We start from the raw sequence: 10,044 nt of genomic DNA, 5'->3' as shown, positions 1-10,044 counted from the left end.
TAGCTTTCAAACATAGCTGTTTGTACCGAACTATTTAACTATATCAGTTTCTTCGTATCTTTCATGTAATGCTTTCGTAGGTGTTGAATTTATTCTTTCGATGTTATAAATGCTAATTAAAATTCATATTTTGAATGACTTTTTTTTTTCCTATGCTTTGGCCCGCTGGATTATAATTTTCTAAACATTGGCTCTCTAGTAACTTTGAATTGCCCATCCCTGGTATAATGCATGTTTCATATTTATTAATAATAGTCTAATTGCTATCGTGTTCATTACATTTTTAAAGATTTTTCACTCAGCGATATACCATTTTTTCTCTCAAAATTTCCGTAACAGTAATTATTTCACATTCGCTCTGCATAATTATTAAAAATAAATTTTAATACTGGAAGAAAAAAGCGAATATCGTTTATATGACAATGTATTGTACTATAAACAAATTTATCTATCATTTATTATCTAATTATTTTTTTACTTTGTTTAAAAAAATTGTTCTTTTGACCGTTAATTATGTTTCGTCCAGCGTTTCAAATTACTATCAAATAGGCGACAAAATATTATCACTCGGCAACATTTTTGTCTTCTAGTTAATTCATTTAAAAAATGCACTGATCATGTTGACATCGAATAATCAGTATACACGTTCAGTAAACAGTATATTTAGTATTATTTTAATAATATATGATTTTATTTACTTGAACTAACATTTTTTTTAAACAGTACAGAATTTTACTTCGAGGCCTCTTTAACGATGAAGCCAGCGGACAATCTTGCCTTCAATTGTATATAGTTCCACCTCTGATTTGACTACAGTGATGCATAAACGTATGAATAAATCGTTTGATTGGTATAACATATAAAATTCAATTTCTGTTTATTAACAATACCTAATGGTTATAATTGTGCGAGTATTTTATTTAATTATCACCGTCTAAAGGCTACTCCTTTTCACGACCACCAGATATATCTGTCGTTTACAAGGATTCTCAGATGTGAACATGGTGTAACATCCATAAGCTGCTCTCTACTTATTTTCTCAAGATCTTCTCTTTAAATATATTCCTTACAAATGTGTTGTGTATATTATAAATAAGTACCCTATTAATTTTGTTTTCCTCTTTAATATTTGTCTCATAATATCCCTTTTTCCTTCTACATATTTTAACACTTATTAATTTAATTTCTTTTAACCCATAATTATTTGCTCATTTTACCTCAGATATACATTTCCGTTGCTTCTAAACGATCTCATTCAATTTTCGTGATGGTTCAGATTTGACACCCATAACAGCACATTCCATACAAATGTTTTACTGCATTTTTTCTTAGTTCCGATGTTGAAATGTTTGATATTTAATAAATTGTATTTATTCGTGAATGATTGTTTGGCTAAAATTATTCTTTTTTTGATGTTGGATTTAAGTAATTATGTAATATTTTATTTCACTCTTATATCATGTTATTGATATATTTGATTGAATATGATTAGTTGAACACAAAATAAGTACCTAAATATATTTTATATTTTATAATACTATAATCAGTTCGTATTTTGTAATTTATCAAATTTTTTTTAACACTCAACAGTTGAGCATTTATCATTAACTTATGCGAGTATAAGATATCGTAAACATTGGTTTCCATTTTATACTGACACACCTTAACACACCTACATTAATTTTATTTTTATATCCCGTCTCCGAAATTCCATTTCTAATTTGCATTCACGTACTTCGTAATAATATATGTGTAATCGACAAACACTTTTAGTCGATTATTGTATCGTCATGCATACTGCGTTTAAGAATTTAATATGTAGCACGTCATAACCATAACATACAGAGTGATTATTTTTTAACGTTATAAACATTCGGTTCGAGTATAGTGAAAATAATTTTATACGATTAATAGTAATCACAAACAAATCGTTATTGCAAAAATAATTATAAATTTCCTATTTTTATTAAAAAAAAATCAATTTTTAAAATTTTTTGAGAATAGCCAGCATATAATTTTATTTTATATAGCCTGTAATTGAAATTTTTTTTAAAAATTGTATTATCAAACCAAAAAGGCAAAAGATATAATACACAGTATGATATAATATATAATATAATAGACGGTATGATAATATAATAGTCGTATGAACTTTACTATAGTAATAGTGTAATGCAACAGAACGTGGTACGCTGGTATAGACACACTATATGTGGGGTTTCATCGATTTCGTCAAATCTTTTTATGTTAAGGGTTATGGTACATTGATTCCGCTAGTATAAGTAGTCTTATCGATTCCGCCACCAAATCAGAGAATAAATAACTTAAATTAACTTAACTTTGATATCTTTGTGAATTATCGTTCTGTTATATTATAATATTTTATATTTATAGTCCAAATATATAATTTATTTTCGCTGAGAGGTTTTAGGTTCAGATACAGAGTATAATCCCATTCACAACAATATCAAGGTTTGTACAAAAAACAGTGTTAGGCTCAGGTTATAATTTCCTTTTGAAGCGAATGAATCCCCTAGAAAACTTCCATGCAGAGGTAATCAAGTTTGCGAGTGGAACCGGTAGATCTAACGAGCGAAGTCAACATTTTAAAAACAGATGTTTCGTTTTTCCGCAAAAAAATGGAAAAAATTTTAGTAACAATTGGATATTAGAAATAGGTACCTTTTAGGAATATTATATATTTAAGCATGTCTACACGATATCATTGAAAATTTTCAAAATTGTATAACTTAAAAGCTAATAATTTCAGCAACATTTTTATAACGTTGAAATAGTTAGGTTTTTGAAATAAAAGAATAAGGGTGTTCGGTAATGTAACAAAGTTACAAATATACATAAACGAATCTTCAACGGAGATTTTAAAATATAATGTTGACCATCAAAACCACGAAAAACAGTCAATAAATGCATACATATATGGAACGCAATCTGTAATGTTCCGTTTTTCAGAAAAACAATCTAGAAACGTTGGTGGGACATAATATTGTACAGTGGGTGTATACTACTAGGTATAACAGCAGCAGATTCAGGTAAAAATTGGTAACTGGCAAAGTCAATAAGATATTTTTAGACTACATGTACTGACGGAATCGATGCTACATTGGCGGAATCGATGGGTTCCCGCTATATATGCACTAGGAATTATCGCTCGTATCGACTGAATTTAATGTCGTGACCACTACGACCTAATGCTGTAAGAAAAATAAAATGTGTCCAGTTAAATGGGACAAACTATGATCAGATTGCACTAACTTTAGTCGAATTGCACTTGGGTTCAAAAAAGGTTATGTGGTCGAACTGCACTCAAGCTCAAAAAAGGTATTTCAACAAAAATATCATGTATTTGAAGGGGTTAAACATTTAGAAAACTCTCATTTTCCTTTTAATGTAATATAAGAATATAATATAAAATATATAAAAAAAAAACCTTTTTCGTGGTAAATTAAGTGGTTTTTCAAAGTTATGTATTAATTTAAATCGAAAAATAACTGTAGAACGTTCAGATATACTTTTAAAAGACAACCACGATGAGTATAACATAATTTAAAACCATAATTTACGTGTTTTTCTTGGTAAAATGTAAAACTTTTATATACAAATAAGTCACCGCCTCCTTCAATTTTAATAATTTTTAAATCGTTCATATTTATACAGCAACGCAAAAGTGTGTACTAGTTGTAATTTATATTATTATTATACATTATATTATATTGATATCTATTTCGTATCCGGTTAGGTTAAGTTATTTTGTATATTTTCTGCGACAGTAATTATATCCATTATCTAAATGCCATTCACGAATATAATGCTATTAAATACACTGTAGCGTTCGTAGTATTTTTAACGTTAAATAAAGCGGGTTTTATTTAAAGCGTGTGCAGTGGAAACAATAGTTTTTGTGTACAAATGTTGTACATGAAATATTTTCAGCTATGTCCAACAACACGGTTATAAGTAATAGGTTATAACTTATAACCAATTTTATGCACGTAAACGTAAACGTTCGTATTGGAAATCCGCTTTAAGTTTTTTTTTCACCGAGTGCAGTTCGACCGCTATCCACTTTTTACTCGAGTGCGTTTGACCATCACTTTTTTTCAACCCAAGTGCAATTCGACTATTTTGCTCAAAAGAGGTTTTGGTCGTATTTTTTAAATATCGTGAGTCACTAGGATGATTATCCCTAGACTTTTATTATTATTATTATTACTATTACTTTCTTACATGAACCTTTTTTTTTTAATTTACTCGTCCGAATTTTGTCATCTGGCTTTCTAAGAAAGAAAAATTTTAATAAATAATTAATTTTAATTCAATATATTTATGTCTTTTCTCCGTTTCTTCTTCTTTTTCGGCCAATGCCTCGGTTGCCACGGGTTGGCGACTCCTACTTCGACGGGTTAGTCATTGCGGACACAAAAGCCTGAATCGTCCCACATCATATCCCCTTTAACCCGTAACATAAGCTTTGGTCGCGCCTACGTAACTGAACTATACACGTTGTATACAGTGCCGTAGCAACCAAACATTGCGCCCGGGGCGAAACTTCAAAATGCAAAAATAATTCAAAAATATTACGCTCATTAGATATTATTTTCAACGATTGCTTTAACTGATACAGAGGATGTTAAAGATTTTGTAAACAAAATATACGAAATTGACCGTTGTAAATTTTAACGTTAAATGCGAGATTTTAATTTTTGCGCTCTCGCAGGAATTGCGCCCGGGGCGTAGGCACCTCTCGCCACCCCCTAGCCACGGCCCTGGTTATACACGGACACGTATGTTATAATACGTGCGTCGTGTTGTTCACATTACACGAATTATATGATTTCCGAAGGTATAATCAATACGGGTCTGTCGCGCGCGATCAATTCGATAAAACGCACGAGGACTGCGCTACCAGTCGGTCGCAACAACGATAATAATAATACCATCACGCGAGATCGCCGCGCAACCGGTTTTCGCCGCCGCATGGGAACCGTCCGGAGACAATGAAGCCGCCACACGGGACGTGCTCACGCACAACAGACCTACGCGGTGCCGGGTCAATCGCATTCTTCACCTCTGCCGTTCGATTTCCACGTACTTTCCTCCGTTCCCGCTGCTAACGGTCCCCACGTTCTATTGTCGACGCGCGTCTCCCGTACCGCGGCGGCGACGGCGGCAACGTAATGTCGCGTACGAGACGTGCACGCACACACCGCGGCGGTACAAAGAGTCGTATACGCTATAGCGAGCAGGTTAGTCGTAACCGTCTGGGTCCAAGGCCGAAACGCGATAAGTTTCACCGTCGTCAGTACACGATACGCAATGCGTTTCGATCGGCCGGAGGGCGCAACAACCTCCGCCGCCCCGTCGCATCCGAAACGTTAAGAACATCTACATTGACATTTTTACGCCCACGCGTTACGATCGGTGTTTCGTTGTTCCGCGCGTGAGGCCACGTGGTAATCGTGTCGGACAGTTGTGCGTGTACGTAGGCAACGAAATCAAAATTTCGTTCGTTATTCATTGATAATTGCAGTGATTACCGTAGCCCTTGAAAACCTTCGTGACTGGGCACGTACGGGTATAATTTGAACGCCGCCTCCGGCGTGCGGAGCGATTTGCCCGGTATGATTTATTGTGAATGTGATAATTTTGGGACAAATAAACGAATATATATATATATATATATAATTAATAAACTAACAAAGAATAATAATAAATTTAAATGTTATCGATTAATATTAATAAAAATAACTACAATAATATTAAATTAATAATAATCCAAATACAATGTATAATATAATGTAATGTTATAAACTGTCCTTCGTTCAAAAATAATTACATACGTTCATTTTTAATTAATAATTTCATTTTTGAAATATAATTTAAAAAAATAATAATTATACTAATCGATAAATGAGTGAAAACCAAAGTTTAAAATGCACGTGAAAAATAATAATTTTTTTCTCAATATCCATAGTAGAACAAACCTGGTTCAATAACTTAAATCTACCCAGATCTTTCATCGTCCAATTCAATCGACTACAAGTGGGCCACCATACTGCCTAATCGTGCCTACAATCTTGGGCTAGACAACACACTTCTCGGTACACTAAAAATATATAAAATGTTTTTTTGATTGTCCATCGTTAGATTCTAAAAATATAGTTGTACTCAGTTCCCTTGGTACCTTAAATGTTTCTTACGACATCTTTCCCATCCTCATCACTAATTTTTAAACTGTCATAACAATAATAATTGCCTTAATATTGAAAGCTAGTTTTGTTATTTAATAATTGTATTTGTCTTTTATCATAGATGTATTGTGTTAATAATTTAATTATAATCTATAATAGTCCTACACTAATGGATATTACTCGCACGTAAAGGGATCTGTTCGTACTCAATCACTAATTATTTTCGAAAGCAATATGTATGCTAATCGAAGCGATAAAGAGTTTGGCTATAAGTAAATCTATTTTTAATTAATTTTTTATAAAGTACTATGAATTTAAAGAAAATACAATTATGAGTAAGCCAGCAGTTCTCATTTTAAAAATTATATGAAGGAAATTATCATAGGAAGAAAAATTAACAAATTATCAAACACAGACGTGTTAAAACCCTCTCAAATGTATATTCTTTTTTTTTTTTTGAGTTCGCGCTAAATTATTTGCGTTGCCGATATTCACTTTGGCTTAAAATGGTTTAAATTTTTTATTTTAGCGAACTTCGCGCTGCCGAAACATTCATTGATTTATCATTAGGTACAATAATAATACACTTTTGAACCTGAAAAACAAAAGAATCGAGAATCGTCTAATATATATCTACTCAAAAAAACAGTAAATAATAATAATAAAAATGACGTATAAAAAACTATATTATATTTATAAAACAGCCCACAGATAATAAATATTTGGCGTTTGTTAGTATAGTAAATACACAAACTTTTTTTTAGAGCATAGTTATTTATTAGTCAGATAAAAAGGTTAGTGTTAGATTCGCCAATTTTTTGATTAGCTAAATAGGTTATTTGTATAGGAGTTTAAATTTGGCTGATATAAGTATTGGTAGTGGTTTAAACGCATTCACGTGGTCACGATGAATACAAATAGTCTGCGCCAAAAACGTGCATCTGATTTTCATTGGTAAACACTCGAAACCTGTCAATGAAGGAAAACACGGAAACCCGTCTCGGTTAGTCAAAAATCGCACTTGATACCAAAGTCGACAAAGACATGGCTGATATTATTTTCAATTATTGTATTCGAGGTATAAATGTTTATATATACGAAATATGCAAAACTTGACCGCGAAGAAATAAGCAAAAGTAAAGCAAAATTAACTGTTTTAAAATGAATTCGAATTTGAATATTTTTCAATGTAATTGATAAACCATGAAAATGTACAAAAAAACGAAATGTTTATTATTTTGACTTAGTAGTAACCTATAAGGTTCGTGCCTATACACTTCGTGATTTAATAATTGCAAGACTTTATATAGGTATTTAACTAGGTAGTTTGATGATAATATAAGAAAATTATGATTTTATTTCAACATTGTTCTTTGTAATGCGTAAATCTAATACCTTAAGTGGTTTTTACAATTAAATATATTAAATTCCATATCATTCCAGTTGTTATACATTATAAACTACAGTTAAATATTAGAATTGTTGAATATATAATTATAATTCTGGTTGTATTATAACTTACAGATTATAAATTATAAATAAAAAAATGAAATGAAAAAATGAATAAATATACGCGGCTATTGTAACTAAAAATTAAAGTCTTACTTATAAACATATTTATAATATCTAGTAAACATCTATATTTATTAGTTCTTAAATTTTAAGTTAACAACTAGTATATAACAACTTACATTTCCGACATAGCTAAACAACTTTATTTTTTTAAATTAAATTTTTAATAACCAGAGTTGAGAATCCTAAATGCATCATTATCGTTAATCTTTGAGCCATTTCACTTACACATAAATATTGTAATATTTCGTATCACGTAATAGAAACATGTATATGAAAAGTAAAAATGAGCATACGTAAAGTTGCATTAATCAATTATTCGTAGTATGTGTTTTATACTTCTTAACGATTAATCTGAGTTAAAAATAAGTTATTCATTACTAAAGGTAATTTTTTTAATTTGCGCTTATAACATATTTAAATGTTTATGTATATATATATATATATATTTAGAGTTATATTTCATATAAGTATTGTAAAAATACTAAGAAAAACATATATTAATAGAACTTTACACGTGTACCTACATCCTACCTTCCTACCTATCTCTTTCACGACATAATATAATTTTAATCATTTCATATACTTTGAATTCATCTATATGTCCAAAAATTGTATATAAAACATATCTACAATATTAAATGTTTTATTTTATTATTTACGTTTAGTTGAGTCTCTTATACTTATTTTTTAAATTTATTTGGACATCGATGTATAGTAATAATAATACGAAATCCACTAATTGCAAAAAAATAAGACAGAAAAAAACTTCTATGAATGTTATTTTTGTTTTTTGTTAAAGTTGTGACGCGTTTGACCTTGTATTTTCGAGGTTGTTGATGGCCTTAATAGCCGTATGCAATCAACACAATTACAGAAGCAAAAATTATCATTTAGATAGACTATATATATTGCGTATTGTATAAAAATGATAAGGCTGCTATGAGCTAGTAATGGCATAGTTTATTTTGCCTAATTTTTTATTTAAATAGAAGTTTGTTATTTTAAAACTATGTAAATAATACTTTAGTAACTACATGCACCCATAATGATTTGTAAACCAATAAAATCAGTAATCTGGAAAGTACGGCATGATTTATGCTTCATTATTTATTATAATTAAACAATGAGTAGCTTTTGGTGTACGTTATTCATAGATAATTTACATATCGTATAACCTAAAAAATATTGATATATACTATTATTATATGTATTATACAAATGTATTTTTAGATCACATAGTCCATAAGCAATTTTACCACAGTAATCTATAAAAATAGTATTACAAATATATGTAGGTACTTGATATTTTTTACTCTTTGCGATGTATTAAGTTGTATTAGCAAAGTATTTTAACTATCACAATTTAAATAAAACTAAAATATTAATAAATCCAAGTACCTATATATATTTTTGATCACTATAAAGAAATATTTGCATATTTGTGTAAAGTAATTTTTTTAATCGGAATTAAAATTTTGGAACAGATTTTTAAACACGCACGTTTTTAAGAATATTTATGTAAAAACCAAAAATCTAAATTTCACAATTATATAAATACGTGGTTTAAGGAAATATTTTATAACTATTTCATTTTTAAATAGGTAACAACATCTCAATTATAAATATCAATTTTAAATCGTATTACATCTACTTGAAAATGTTTGTATATAATTCATTTAAAAACTATCCATAAAATAAAAATGTATAAGATAATACAAGATAGAAACGAAAAAACATTTAACTTTTATGTAGTATATTATTTACTATTTAGTGTTGATACGAATACATCCATTGCCTGGACCAGCGGTTCTTAATCTGGAAGCGCGCTCCCTAGGGAGGCGTTAATTTTTTTAATAAACAACAAAACATGAAAACATCGAAACATTATTAAGTCATAATTAATTGGAACTAAGCAGTACCAAATCTCTCGTTAACTTGTATCTACCTAATAATTATATTTTTTCCTAACAAATAAATTCATTAAATATTTAAAACAACTTAATTATTTTTTTTATTATCATATTGATCCAATAACCAATAGTGAAGGCATGATTTGAATTGCTAAAAATTAAATCAAATCTGTAGAATTACTAGCCAAGCAGGAAATCGGTGACTTGAAAAATTAGAACATTTTAAGTACTTAGGCAGCTCAATTAACCAAGGCGGCTACATCATGGAAATAAGATCCAGAATTCTAGGCAAAGTCAGCTTTCATGAATAAGAAAAAAATATTATGCTCCAATAGTATGAGTATTCGGAC

This window comes from Sipha flava, unplaced genomic scaffold (assembly GCF_003268045.1).
Source record: "Sipha flava isolate LNK unplaced genomic scaffold, YSA_version1 307_pilon_pilon, whole genome shotgun sequence".
In the NCBI taxonomy this organism is placed as follows: domain Eukaryota; kingdom Metazoa; phylum Arthropoda; class Insecta; order Hemiptera; family Aphididae; genus Sipha; species Sipha flava.
This window is presented reverse-complemented; position numbering follows the sequence as displayed.